Here is a 14,974-nt window from a genome sequence, read left to right as displayed (position 1 = left end):
CCATGTTTCCGTCTCATTGGTATTGCTTGACGTTGTGCTTTTAGTATCTCCCTCTTAACAAACTCCCAGCCATCATGAACTCCCTTTCCTTTTAGTATTACTGTCCATGGGATCTCACCCAGCACTTCCCTAAGTTTTATGAAGTCGGCTTTCTTAAAGTCAAGAAATTGAGTCCTAGTATGCTTGGCTGCTCCTTTCCGCTGTATAGTAAACTTCAGAAGAGCATGATGACTCACGCCTAATGATTCTTCCACTTCTACCCCACTAACCAGGTCATCAACATTCGTTAGGACCAGATCTAAAATGGCTGTTACTCTTGTTGCTTCTCCCACTTTCTGGACAATGAAGTTGTCTGCAAGGCCAGTGAGGAATCTTTTTGACCTTATGCTCTTGGCTGAGTTTGACATCCAACAAATATCCGGGTAATTGAAGTCCCCCATTATTACTATCTCCCTTCCTTTTGCATGCTTGGCCATCTGTTCCAGGAAGGCATCATCTATGTCCTCCGTTTGGCTTGGGGATCTATAGTAAACTCTCACAATGAGGTCTCTGTTATTCTTCTCTCCCTTAATTTTGACCCAAATGCTCTCACTTTGGCTTTGAGGTTCTAAGTCTTTGATCTCTTCACAGGTATACACATCCCTGACATATAACGCCATTCCTCCTCCTTTCTTGTCTGGTCTGTTTCTCTGAAATAGATTGTATCCCCCCATTAATACATTCCAATCGTGGGACTTATCCCACCAGGTTTCAGTGATGCCTATTATGTCATATTTAGTTTGCTGTACCAAGAGCTCAAGCTCATCTTGTTTATTTCCCATGCTTTGCGCATTAGTGTACAGACATTGAAGTCCATTAATCATTCCCCCGTGTCTCTTATTTAAGGATTTTTTCCTCCCACCACTAGGTCTGTGTGCTGTTTGCTCCATTTGGTCTATGACATTTGGATGATCATCTTCATCAATTGATAGACTCCTACCTTCAGGAGCACTGTCTCCCTCCCCCACATTAGTCAGTTTAAAGCCCTCCTGATGAGGTTTCTGAGATTTTTGGCAAAAACATTCCTCCCAAACGTTGTGAGGTGCAGCCCATCGCTTGCCAGAAGTCCATCTTCAAGAAACTGCAGTCTGTGATCTAAGAATCCAAACCGTTCCTGTTTACACCATTTGCGAAGCCAGCTGTTCACTTCCACTATTTTTCCCTCTCTCCCTGGGCCACGTCGTTCAACTGGGAGGACAGATGAGATGACAATTTGTGCATTTAATTGCTTCAATTTCCTGCCCAGAGCCTCGTAGTCTCTTTTGATCTTCTGGAGGCTATTGCTTGCAGTGTCACTGGTTCCCACATGAAACAAGGTGATCTTCTGTAGGTGAGAGACATTCCAGGTATATTTCATTTGCTCGTTTGTTTAAGCTGCAAGCATTTCTGCTGCACTCTTCAATCTTAAAAGAGATCCCAGAGCAGGCAAACAAGAAAAAAAAACCAGCAACAAATGATCACGCTAAAACTACGATACATTTCAAAACATCTAAAAGGCTTACAAATAAAATTCCCTGGAAAACAGAATAAGATTTTTACAGAAGCCATTTCACACCAAAAAAATTGGACGAACTCTTCCTAGCTGGCACTACTTTAAAACTTTTTACACCCACTGACTGTCAGTAAGACAGGATTTACTATCTATCGAGAGGTGAGAGATTCCAGGGCTTCCAGGAGCTTCCCTAGAGTTTGTGTTTCTTTTGGAACAAGGAACAGCGGAGACTGTGGTGTCTTTAGGATATATGGTTTATTTACACATATATCGAATCTGAGCCTACGATGGAGGGGGGTTTACAGCATTAAACCCCCCAAAAGGGTCTTGCTTCTCCCAGAGCTGCAGCCTTGGCTTCAAACAGAAATCAGGCATAGCTCTGTCTCCCAGCTGCCCAGTCGGCAGCCTGCTAGTTTCTACTTCAAACACACCTGAGCTCCCAGCTCTGGCCTTTGATTCTCTAACTACCAGCAAGTTGAGGGAGGGAGGTCCAATCATCTGGCACAGAGCCATTTCCTTTGTTACCTTAATGGCCCATACTTAGAGGGCCCTTACCAAGAGACTTGTCTGGCTGTTTCAGCAATTTGAATTAGATTTTAACACTTGCTATATCCAGGAATTAGAAGAGTCTCTGCATACAGCCTATCCCACCCCCACCAACTCATAACACTGTGTTAATTTCTGAGCCTGACTCAGGCATAGGAGGTGATGCTGTTCATCTTGCTAGCTAGGAACCTTTTGGATACCCCAGAGGCGGCATCTTTCCCTCTTTCTCCGCCTTTTCCTTATCCCTTCTACAGTACTTTCTGCTTCTGAAGAGCTCTCCATCCATTTCCATCAACTCTGATGGACCCCTGTCTCACAAAAGAAGGACCTGGCATTAAACTTCCTTTCTGAAGCCCATCAGCTGACCACACCAGTCTCTGACCTTCCACTTCAAAGTCCAATCAGGTCCCTGTTCCTTGAGAAGACTTGCTCCTTTTCTTCCTCCAATTAAGGACTGGTTCTTTGGATACAATCTAGGGCTCTTTGGAAGAGCGTCCCTTTGTTAATCTGCTATTTATGCAAACAAATCAGAAGCACCCAACCCAAAAGAATCCTGGCAGCTGTAGTTTACACCCCTTGCAGAACTACAGTTCCCAGCACCCTTAACAAACCACAGTTCCCATAATTCTTTGGGAGGAGAGAATGTGCTTTAAATGTATGGCATGTACTTGGCCTGGATTCTGGTACCTTCTAAGGGTAGTAAAGCAGAGGACATTTCAGTAGGTGCAGCTTGTTATGGGGGGGGGGGAGAGAGAGAGAGAGAGAGAGAGAGAGAGAGAGAGAGAGAGAGAGAAGCTGCACTTGCTAAAATTCCATCTTATTAGAGACCCCCTTCCTTTTTTTGCATCTGGTCATCCAGCTTATAGAGACAAGAATTTACCTGCTTTGGGCCAGATCAAATTCCTCTTAAATGGAAGAGACAACCATGTAAGTAGGAGTGTGACTTTGTTTTCAAGCAGCAAAAGCTCTTAAGGATTTTCATAAGTATGAATGTGATTGATTGCAGCAGTGACAATGTGCTTCACAAATGCTCTTGGGGTGTATAAACACATAATTCATCTCATATTTGATCTCTGATTGATGTATTGAGTTACAGATACATTTCTACAGATACATTCCTTGCACACTTTTGACTTTGGCATTCATTACTTTTTAGCCTATGGCCAAGACAAATAAAAAAAAGAGAAGGGGATGGGGGGTGTGCTTGGAGCAGACACAGCTGAACTGCAGCAAACCAGGAGTTGCCGCCAGCGACACACCGCAGAAAACTTGGTTTGAAATTCCGATCGCTTTCCCAACAAAGGGCACATATCGCACACCTAAAGAGGAATTCTCCCAGATAGACCTCTTAGCAGGGAAGTCAGATTTAACCTTTTAAGAGTGGTGGAGGAGAGGACCAGAAATGTTGCTGCCCTGGACATGCCCACTTTGAACTGCAACGGATGAGAGCGCCATGGGAGCCCCTCCCTCTGCTGCTGACCTCTCTCCATCTTTTCCCAACTGACACCAACTTGGACCTTCTCGTGGCTGTGACATTGCAATGCCTTAGCCAATGGCTTGTATAGTCTGTGTTTTCATCAGGTCTTGCCCTTTTGTGACCATTTTTGCAAAAGTGCCGTGTGCACAGATGTTGTTGTTAGCTCCTAAAATTCCATTTACTAAGAAAACCTGAGTTAAGAAATAGAATATAGACTTTGGGGCTCAGAATGGGATCTTGTGTAGAGAGCAGCAGGAAGTTCTTTACGGATATTTGCACACATTTTCTTACTCTGATTTATTCTGTTCTAAAATAGTGATGATCGGAGAAGAGTTGAGAAATAGTTATGTGAAAAAGTCGGGGTGGGGCAAGAGACAGGGAAGGGGAGAGCTGCAAGGAGCAGCACAGGGCACGGGCTGCTTACGTCCTGACCACAGCTAAATTCCTACTAGTGATTTTCAGACCAGATGTTGCTCACATTGTCCACTACAGTACTGAGAACTAGAAATGTACTCTTAAAAAGAGACAGAGAGTGTGTTCACATTACTCCTTTAGAGCACAGTGAAGTTGTTGCGGAGGGTTTTTTTGGGGGTTTTTTTGTCATTTCACTGCTCTCCCCACACCCAGCTGTTCACATTCTTGTGCTTCATTTTCTTCTATTTGTGTGCACTCCAGGGGGCACTGGCTGCCTTTACTCTGTGAAGAGGGGTTCACACCTGGTCTAGAGATGAGCTAAAGGTAAAGGTAAAGGGACCCCTGACCATTAGGTCCAACCGTGACCGACTCTGGGGTTGCGGCGCTCATCTTGCTTTACTGGCCGAGGGAGCTGATGTACAGCTTCTGGGTCATCTGGCCAGCATGACTAAGCCGCTTCTGGTGAACCAGAGCACTGCACGGAAATGCCGTTTACCTTCCCGCCAGAGCGGTACCTATTTATCTACCTGCACTTTGACGTGCCTTCGAGCTGCTAGGTTGGCAGGAGCAGGGACAGAGCAAGGGGAGCTCACCCTGTTGCAGGGATTCAAACCGCCGACCTTCTGATCAGCAAGTCCTAGGCTCTGTGGTTTAACCCACAGCGCCACCTGCGTCCCTCGAGATGATGAGCTAGGAATGGCTTAATGTCTCCAGAAGCACATGGGGGCAGCATTCCATGGAGCAAGCTGAAAAGCTGGCGTGGACAGAAGGCTTGCCATGGTGCTACCTTGAATTCCTCCACCAGCACTGGAAACACAGGGAGTTCACAGTCATAGAATCATAGAATCATAGAATCATAGAGTTGGAAGAGACCACAAGGGCCATCGAGTCCAACCCCCTGCCAAGCAGGAAACACCATCAGAGCACTCCTGACATATGGTTGTCAAGCCTCTGCTTAAAGACCTCCAAAGTAGGAGACTCCACCACACTCCTTGGCAGCAAATTCCACTGTCAAACAGCTCTTACTGTCAGGAAGTTCTTCCTAATGTTTAGGTGGAATCTTCTTTCTTGTAGTTTGGATCCATTGCTCCGTGTCCGCTTCTCCGGAGCAGCAGAAAACAACCTTTCTCCCTCCTCTATGTGACATCCTTTTATATATTTGAACATGGCTATCATATCACCCCTTAACCTCCTCTTCTCCAGGCTAAACATGCCCAGCTCCCTTAGCCGTTCCTCATAAGGCATCGTTTCCAGGCCTTTGACCATTTTGGTTGCCCTCCTCTGGACACGTTCCAGTTTGTCAGTGTCCTTCTTGAATTGTGGTGCCCAGAACTGGACACAGTACTCCAGGTGTGGTCTGACCAGAGCAGAATACAGTGGCACTATTACTTCCCTTGATCTAGATGCTATACTCCTATTGATGCAGCCCAGAATTGCATTGGCTTTTTTAGCTGCCACGTCACACTGTTGGCTCATGTCAAGTTTGTGGTCAACCAAGACTCCTAGATCCTTTTCACATGTACTGCTCTCAAGCCAGGTGTCACCCATCTTGTATTTGTGCCTCTCATTTTTTTTGCCCAAGTGCAATACTTTACATTTCTCCCTGTTAAAATTCATCTTGTTTATTTTTGCCCAGTTCTCTAATCTGTCAAGGTCGTTTTGAAGTGTGATCCTGTCCTCTGGGGTGTTAGCCACCCCTCCCAGTTTGGTGTCATCTGCAAATTTGATCAGGATGCCCTTGAGTCCATCATCCAAGTCGTTGATAAAGATGTTGAATAAGACCGGGCCCAAGACAGAACCCTGTGGCACCCCACTAGTCACTCTTCTCCAGGATGAAGAGGAACCATTGATGAGCACCCTTTGGGTTCGGTCAGTCAGCCAGTTACAAATCCACTGAGTGGTAGCATAGTCAAGACCACATTTTACCAGCTTCTTTACAAGAATATCATGGGGCACCTTGTCAAATGCCTTGCTGAAATCAAGGTAGGCTACATCCACTGCGTTCCCTTCATCTACCAGGCTTGTAATTCTGTCAAAAAACGAGATCAGGTTAGTCTGACATGACTTATTTTTCAGAAATCCATGCTGACTATTGGTGATCACAGCATTCCTTTCTAGGTGCTCACAGACTGTTTGCTTAATGATCTGCTCCAGAATCTTCCCTGCTATTGATGTCAGACTGACTGGGCGGTAATTATTTGGGTCCTCTCTTTTCCCCTTTTTGAAAATAGGGACAACATTTGCCCTCCTCCAGTCTGCCGGGACTTCGCCTGTTCTCCAGGAATTCTCAAAGATGACTGCCAGTGGTTCTGAGATCACATCTGCCAGTTCTTTTAATACTCTTGGATGCAGTTCATCTGGCCCTGGAGACTTGAATACATCTAAACTAGCCAAATATTCTTGTACTATCTCCTTATTTATTTTGGGCTGTGTTTCCTTTGCTGAATCATTTGCTCCAAATTCTTCAGGTCGGGCATTGTTTTCTTTATCGGAGAAGACTGAGGCAAAGAAGGCATTGAGTAGTTCAGCCCTTTCTGTGTCCCCTGTTTGCATTTCACCATCTTCTCCTCTGAGTGACCCCATTGTTTCTTTGTTCTTCCTTTTGCTACGAACATACCCATAAAAGCCTTTTTTGTTGCTTTTAACCTCTCTAGCAAGCCTGAGTTCATTCTGTGCTTTAGCTTTTCTGACTTTGTGTCTACACGTGCTGGCTATTTGTTTGAATTCCTCTTTGGTGGTTTCCCCCCTTTTCCATTTTTTGTACACATCCTTTTTTAATCTTAATTCAGTTAAAAGTTCTTTAGATAGCCACCCTGGCTTCTTTAGGCACCTTCCATGTTTCCGTCTCATTGGTATTGCCTGACGTTGTGCTTTTACTATCTCCCTCTTAACAAACTCCCAGCCATCATGAACTCCCTTTCCTTTTAGTATTGTTGTCCATGGGATCTCACCCAGCACTTCCCTAAGTTTTATGAAGTCGGCTTTCTTAAAGTCAAGAAATTGAGTCCTAGTATGCTTGGCTGCTCCTTTCCGCTGTATAGTAAACTTCAGAAGAGCATGATCACTCGCGCCTAATGATCCTTCCACTTCTACCCCACTAACCAGGTCATCAACATTGGTTAGGACCAGATCTAAAATGGCTGTTCCTCTTGTTGCTTCTCCCACTTTCTGGACAATGAAGTTGTCTGCAAGGCCAGTGAGGAATCTGTTTGACCTTATGCTCTTGGCTGAGTTTGACGTCCAACAAATATCCGGGTAATTGAAGTCCCCCATTACTACTATCTCCCTTCCTTTTGCATGCTTGGCCATCTGTTCCAGGAAGGCATCATCTATGTCCTCCGTTTGGCTTGGGGATCTATAGTAAACTCCCACAATGAGGTCTCTGTTATTCTTCTCTCCCTTAATTTTGACCCAAATGCTCTCACTTTGGCTTTGAGGATCTAAATCTTGGATCTCTTCACAGGTATACACATCCCTGACATATAACGCCACTCCTCCTTTCTTGTCTGGTCTGTTTCTCTGAAATAGATTGTATCCCCCCATTATTACATTCCAATCGTGGGACTTATCCCACCAGGTTTCAGTGATGCCTATTATGTCATATTTTGTTTGCTGTACCAAGAGCTCAAGCTCATCTTGTTTATTTCCCATGCTTTGCGCATTAGTGTACAGACATTGAAGTCCATTAATCATCCCCCCGTGTCTCTTATTTAAGGATTTTTTCCTCCCACCACTAGGTCCGCGTGCTGTTTGCTCCATTTGGTCTATGACATTTGGATGATCATCTTCATTAATTGATAGACTCCTACCTTCAGGAGCACTGTCTCCCTCCCCCACATTAGTCAGTTTAAAGCCCTCCTGATGAGGTTTCTGAGATTTTTGGCAAAAACATTTCTCCCAACCGTTGTGAGGTGCAGCCCATCACTTGCCAGAAGTCCATCTTCAAGAAACTGCAGTCCGTGATCTAAGAATCCAAACCGTTCCTGTTTACACCATTTGCGAAGCCAGCTGTTCACTTCCACTATTTTCCCCTCTCTCCCTGGGCCACGTCGTTCAACTGGGAGGACAGACTAGATGACAATTTGTGCATTTAGTTGCTTCAATTTCCTGCCGAGAGCCTCGTAGTCTCAACAGGAAGCAGAATACAGGAAGTCTCAACAGGAAGCAGAATACAGCCAGAGACAGGAGGCTAGATTTGAACTCAGAATACATGCCTGCTCTGAGAAACCCCACTTTCATATCTGTCTAACCCAGTGTTTCCCACAGTGGGCAATACCACCACCACCCCGGGGGGGGGGGCGCTGGAATGACCCAGGAGTGGTAGTAGCCTTGGGTGCAAATGGAGGACATTGAATAAGGGGGCAGTGGAAGCATACAGTAAGAAGAGAGGAGAAGAAAATTTTGAAAAACAGTTTGTAAAAACAGTTTCATCTGTTGTGTAATGACACTTACTGACAAGTCAGGCACCATTGCAGGACAGCAACAGTACCTCCCCTGGATCTGGCAGTGAGGCTAGAGACAAGGGCTTCTCCCTTTCCAGCTTCACCCAGGCCTGGAAAGTGGGAAGTGTTGCAGAGCATAGGTAGCAATATAAACACATAAAAGATCACAAATTTGTCACTGCATCTTTCTGTTTGCTTTCTTAAAGAAGGTAGATTTCCGGGGGGGGGGGGAGTAATTTTTTTCTGTAATGGAGGTGGTAGGCCAAATAAGTTTGGAAACCTCTGGTCCAACTCATTCTCTCTTTTGCCTTCCAGAGATGAGCTTGCTCCATGGACTGCCCTAGAGCTCACATCTGACAGATCTTCTCCCCAGCTGGACCCGGCCTGTCTGGGGAGGACACAATGCCCTCCTTCCTGCTCCGCACTCTGCTGGTGCTGCTCCTGCCAGGATTGCTGCCTGCCACTCTCACCTGCCCGCCACAGTGCGTCTGCGAGACTCGCCCGTGGTTCACGCCACAGTCAGTCTACCACGAGGCCCGTACAGTGGACTGCAATGACCTGCTGCTGACCCAAGTGCCAGGGAATCTCTCTTCGGACACCCAGGTTCTCCTGCTGCAGAGCAACAAGATCTCCAGGGTCAGCGGGGAGCTGCAGCACTTGCTCAACCTGACGGAGCTGGACCTCTCGCAGAACCACTTCTCCAGAATCAGCGATGCTGGGCTAGCTAACCTCTCGCGCCTCATTACGCTTTACTTGGAGGAGAACCAGGTGGAGGAGCTACCTGACCACTGTTTGCATGACCTCACGTCACTTGAGGAACTTTACATAAACCACAACCGCATCTCTTCCATCGAGCCGTTGGCCTTTGCCGGTTTGAGCAGCCTACTTCGGCTGCATCTCAATGCCAATCATCTCCGTGCCATTAACCACCGCTGGTTCCTTCCTCTCCCCAATTTGGAGATCCTGATGATTGGAGAGAACCCCATCTCGCAGCTAGAAGGGGGCAGCTTCCAGCCACTGGGACGGCTTCACAGCCTCGTCTTGGCTGGGATGGAGCTAAGCGAAGTACCCGCTGATGCTTTCCGAGGGCTGGATTACCTGGAAAGTTTGTCCTTCTATGACAACCATCTTCCACATGTTCCCACCAAGGCACTGAAGGGCCTTCCTCTCCTGAAGTTCCTGGATCTCAACAAGAACCCCATCGCAGAAGTTCGGACAGGGGACTTCAAGGACATGCTGCACTTGGAGGAGCTGAGCCTCAACAGCATGGAGGATCTGACCGGCATCCACAAAGACGCTTTTGAGAATCTCCCAGAGTTGGCAAAGCTCGAGCTGTGCAACAACCCACGTCTCTCCTACTTGCATCCTGGAGCCTTCCGGGAGGTGCCAGCTCTTCGCACCCTTCTGGCCAGCAATGCGGCCCTCAGCCTCTTCCCTCTAGGCCTCACAGGGGCCTTGCCAGCTTTGGCAGAGCTCAGTCTCTATGGAAACCCGCTCCGCTGTGATTGCCCAGAAGCCTGGCAGCCGTTGGCCACGGGACATGTCCGGTTAATTGAGTCCCAAACCACGCTCTGCACCCTGCCCTTGGAAGCCGCTGGGCAACAGCTCCAAGAAGAGCTGAAAGGTGTCATGGGAGGATCATGCCTGCCAGAAATCTCCTCCAAGGCTCTCTCCGAGAGGCTGGAGGTATCGGCCGGCTCAACAACAGCTCTGGATTGCCCAGCCAGCTCGGAGCCACCACCGCAGTTCCACTGGATAACGCCATCGGGGGGGAAAGTGACCACAGGGTCAGGGAGGCTCCATCTGAGGGTAGGGGGAACTCTAGAGATCAGTGCCACCAGCCCGGCAGACTCAGGAGTCTACACTTGTGTGGCGTGGAATGGGCTGGGCTCTACCAGCCGCAGTGTGGTCCTTGCTGTGACGGAAGACAGACCCATTGTCCCCATCCGGCTGCTGGTCCTTGCTAAGAAGATTCAGTCACACTTTGTGGTGGTGGAGTGGACGACATCCTTTGCGGAGGGGAGGAAGAGTGAGAGGAGTGATGAGTCCTCCACAGCCCACCCACCGCCTCCACTGCTGCCGTGGTCGTCAGCTACCATGCGAATCCATAACCCCCACCTGAGCTACACAGCACGAGTCCCTGTGGGCATCAAGGAGTTCAACCTCACGCACCTACAGCCAGCCACCCGCTATGAGATTTGCCTTACTGTTGTGTCCTCCGTTCCCAGGTCCTCGGCAGCTGCTGGTTACGCAGATGTCCCCCCATCCTTGGTGACCTCCACCAGCTCTTTGGAAGCTGCCTTAGCAACTTCTCTGGCTTCCTGGGCAACCCAAGAAGGGTCTTCCGCCTCTTCTGTGGGTCACCTGACAACCACAGTTTCTTTGGCAGTTTCCAAGGGCTCCTCGGCGCCCCCAACAAGCCCCTTGCCAACCTCTGCCATGACTCCGCCTCTTCTGCAGCTGCCCCGCACCCAGCGCTCCTGCCTCAATGTCACCACCAAGGAGGCCTCGCTCGCAGTGGAACGGATGGGAGGTTGGGCTGGAGGAGCAGCCTTGGCTGCCGCCACCGGCTCCTTGCTGGCCGCCCTGAGCGCAGTGCTGCTGCTTCTCTGCGCCTCGCGGCGACTCAAGGAGAAAGGCTGCCGTCATTCGCTCAAGAAGTACATGCAGCATGCGGCGGCCATCCCGCTCAACGAGGTCTACCCGCCCCTCATCAGCTTGTGGGATGCGGAGGGGGACCCGCCCCTGCCCATGGCACCGCTGGCGCAACTGGCTCCGCCCATGTCAGCTCCGCCCCCTCCTCCAGCCACAGGAGGGGGGCACCCTCTCCTGCTGCCCCCCCCACCAGGCCAGATTGACACGTCCAAGACCTACCTGTGGCAGCAGCCGTGAAGGAAACAGGTGGCAGGTGGGCACACACACCTCTGCCTCCTGCTCCTGGCGGGAGAACTCCCTTCCCCATGGATTTTAGGGTATGGGGCTTCCCAATCCATGCCCTTTCCTCCCACTTTTCTTCCTTGCGCACCCAGCTTTGCACACACCGCCTCTAGAGAGCACCAGGAAGCTAGATGTTTATTCTTTAGTCAAGGTCTCACTGTGTAGTCGTAGCCAAATAAGGAGGGGAGCGTGACAGGTGGATGACAGAGCAACTGGGACAGTGTAGCCCCTGGGGGGCAAGGGGGGAGAGATGAGTTTTTGAATAAAGCTGTGGCATTAGAGAACACAGAGAGTGTTTGGGTGTGTTGGTTGGAAAGGAAGCCAGCACAGAACATCCCTGTGCAAGCTGTGAAATGCATCCATCTTACCCAAAGTAAAAAATAAGTTGCTTTTAGAAACTAAGGTTGAGATGCTTCCCTCTTGTGGGCATTTGGGGATTAACAGGCCAATTTCTCCTCCTGGGCTGGACTGCAGCTTCAGTTTCAGACCGGAGAGAGGAGGAGAGAGAGACCTGTCCAGATCAAGGCATCCATGGCCTTTAGAGACCCTAAGCACTGGGGGAGGGGTTTGGTGCCCCCAAATTCATGATGAAAAATAAAAACAACACTAATCCCCTAAAATATATTTTTGTTTTTTCAAAATGACACAAAAGTTACACATATGCCGAAATGCACAAGCATATAGGTCCCGTGCAACCGCATTATTGTGATCTACTGTAGCAGGACCCCCCCTGGTTTAGGTGGGTGTTAGGAAGAGAGCAGGAAATGGGGGGAGGGTGCCCAGGAGAGTGTAAGGAAGCCTAACAAAGTTCTGAGTTTTCACATGTTTTTTAAAAAAACATCAAATGTCATTTTATTTTTTAAAAATCTCATTTGTGTGTGGGGGGAGGGGGAGTTTGGTACCCCTGCTTTTCTGATGCCCTAAACACATGCTTAGTCTGCCTGTTGGATAATCCAACATTGCGTTAACAGCAATCCCATGCTCTGGCCTGTATGTCCTCTGTTCTGATCCCAGGCATACAAGGACAGATGGTGCTTACCTGAGTGGCAAAAAAAAAGGCACTTTGCTCAAAGGGCATTACTTCTCATGTTCCAGGACTATGAGCCATGGCATTAAAAACTGGTTTTGCAGTTTGAGCCCTGAATCTTGTGAGCTTTCTCCATGCTGTTTTCCACTGGCTGGCTTCTGGCTAGCCTCAGCCAAACCCCATAGACTCTCTTTGTCAGAAGGTGATGAGTCAGCCGGACCTGACCATCTTTTACCATTGAGAGTTGGCTGAGCTTCCTCAGAAGACAGCTGGCAGTTGCTGAGTGCTAATCCTGTGGCCCCATCGTCATCATTTCCCCAATCATTTCAAGTCCTTTGAAATTCCTTGACCAACTGAAGATGATTCTCACACCAAATCCAGGTTACAGAAAAGGTTGGAATCGTAGAATGGTAGAGTTGGAAGGGGCCATGTGACTCATCCAGTCCAACCCCTGCAGCGCAGGAATCTTTTGCCCAGCGTGGGGCTCAAACACACGACCCCGAGATTAAGTCTCATGCTCCACTCACAAAACATTATGGCGGAAGCAGGAGAAACAGGAACGGCCACCCCAGGGGTTCACATTATGCATAATTTCAGAGGGGAACATGCATTTTCTGCTGCAACAGTGTGACCATGCTGTCTCAGTACACACCCTTCTGCTCTTCAGGAACACCAGAATGCAGAGTGCTGTAATATGGCCATTGATAGGATATTGCGCTTGCAGCACTGAAGCCACTGTTTGGCTCAGCTAGTCCACTGGCACACAACATCACAATCCTGACAGCAATGCTGACATGGTGTTTGCAGGCCAAACCCTGCGAGGTAATGGGAAATTGTCACTTCAAATGCAAATAAAAAAATATTGTACAGGAAGAACCTTGGTAGGGCAGGCTAAGTGGTAGAAAAGTATAGGGCAGGGAGCCAAGGGGCAAGACGGCTAAAGAAAGGGTCAAATGCAAGCAATGGAATAAGAACGAATAACCTGGGGAAAGGATAGGCCAAGGACAAGACTTGAGGCAAGGAAAGGGACTAATGAGAGAGGGGCTTCAGATGATGAAATCTCTAAATTCTTAAGATCAGCTTGCCTTTGGGGGGTGGGGGGTAGAAGGATACAGAAGGTACCAAGGAGTAGGGCTGCCATACATCCGGATTTCCCCGGCCATTACCAGAATTTCAAAGGCAGAACTGACATCCATGTGGGAATGTTAAGGAAAAGGAAAGGATATATTGAATAAGTATTCTCCTTCCTTCACTCACACGAGTGAAGGAGTGAGTGATGTAGCAGAGCAGATTCCCCTTAATATAGCAGGGGAATATAGTAGGGAGCTGGTCTGCAGATTTGTTTGGATCTCTTTAGTTGAGTAATCTAATCTGGCTTGTCCAGATGGGTTATTCCTGGTGTCCCCTTTGATCCCTCTTAAAAGAATAAAGACACAAGAGTCTTTCCTTAAAAGTAACAAGAAGTTTACTCACATTTCAGTTCACGATTTGATCCCTGAAAGGCAGGCTTTACTTAGTAGTTACATAACAAACTGAGTTCATTTCACATGGAGATTGAGCTCATGTGTTGCTGGCTAAGAACCAGCAGACAGCAAAATTACATTAAGAGAACAAAATGGTAGCAAGAGATCAGCACGAGAGGGAGATCAAGAGAGAGCAAATGGCTGCATGACTCGGCTCCTTTATGGAGTCAGCCAGGGCCACGCCCATCTCCCAGGTCACATGCAGGGAGGATGCTCCAGACCAGCAGAACAGGAAGTTACACTGACTGGAGTAGCATCCCACTCCCTGTGCCCACTGGGGAAATAAAGAATGTTGTACAGTACTTGACTGTTCCCATGGATTACATCCCACAATCCAGGTGGCACTTCCCCTGATTTTATGCAAGTCAAGTGAAAAATCGTGGTCTCTTGGTGTTTTTGTAAAAAAAAAAAAAAAAAAGCTCAGCAACTTGCTTGTCCTAGTTTTTACATTTTGAAATATGGCAACCCTACCAAGGAGGAGGAAGTCTAAAATAAACAGGAAGTGGGGCAGAGTAGGAAGTGGGCTGAAAAACCTGGTGAAGACATGGGACTGAAGGTGTGCCAAGTCCAAGGGGCCGAGGTGCCTTTGGCCACCTCAGTGTTGGGGGGCACTGCAGAAACTGGTGCAGCCTAGCAGAAGGCTGCACTGACCTGTGCAGTGTCGAGAGACGTGCGTGACGTCATGCACATGCAACACACACTGGGGCCCCTCAATCTTGGGGGCAATGGGGTGCTTCTGAGCCAAGGAGAAAGAAGATTGTGGTGCAGTCACACTCATGGCCTAACAGAGGAGGAGCTATGTCCTGTGGCCAGGAAGGAAATCTCCAGACAAAGGAGGAGTGGTTCCATCCGGGACAGAGGCAAGTCACTCATGAAAGATGTCTGAACTTGTAGCTGGAGTCTCCTTGCAAGTAATCCCTAAGCAGCCAATGAGATGTCATCTCAGGAAGCCCCCCCCCCCCGTGTTATTTATCATCACTCCAGCAGCCGCTACATGCTGCCCAAGGGAGGAGGCCAGCAGTGGTCAGCAGCCATGGAGAGACCTTGGAGAGCCCCCAGGATGCTCCCTCACAGCCA

The 14,974-nt window shown here is 48.4% G+C and overlaps 1 pseudogene across 3 annotated transcripts in view; it reads left to right on the top strand.

The window, feature by feature from the left end:
- The window catches only part of LOC309522496 (leucine-rich repeat neuronal protein 1 pseudogene), a 71,247-nt pseudogene extending 56,516 nt beyond the window's left edge, over positions 1–14,731 (top strand). The window contains exons 2-4 of one of the 3 annotated variants that reach the window (XR_014224638.1): positions 2,937–3,004; positions 4,230–4,292; positions 8,726–14,731. The product of XR_014224638.1 is annotated as a leucine-rich repeat neuronal protein 1 pseudogene (transcript). The remainder of the gene's footprint in view (positions 1–2,936; positions 3,005–4,229; positions 4,293–8,725) is intronic. The other 2 variants (XR_014224637.1, XR_014224636.1) reach the window with 2 other exon arrangements.
- The last annotated feature ends 243 nt before the right edge of the window (positions 14,732–14,974 follow it).

The sequence above is a fragment of the Podarcis vaucheri genome, assembly GCF_965113315.1.
Source record: "Podarcis vaucheri genome assembly, chromosome: 17".
NCBI lineage: Eukaryota > Metazoa > Chordata > Lepidosauria > Squamata > Lacertidae > Podarcis > Podarcis vaucheri.
The sequence above is the reverse complement of the archived record's forward strand: the minus strand, read 5'-3'. Positions and strand labels throughout refer to the sequence as shown.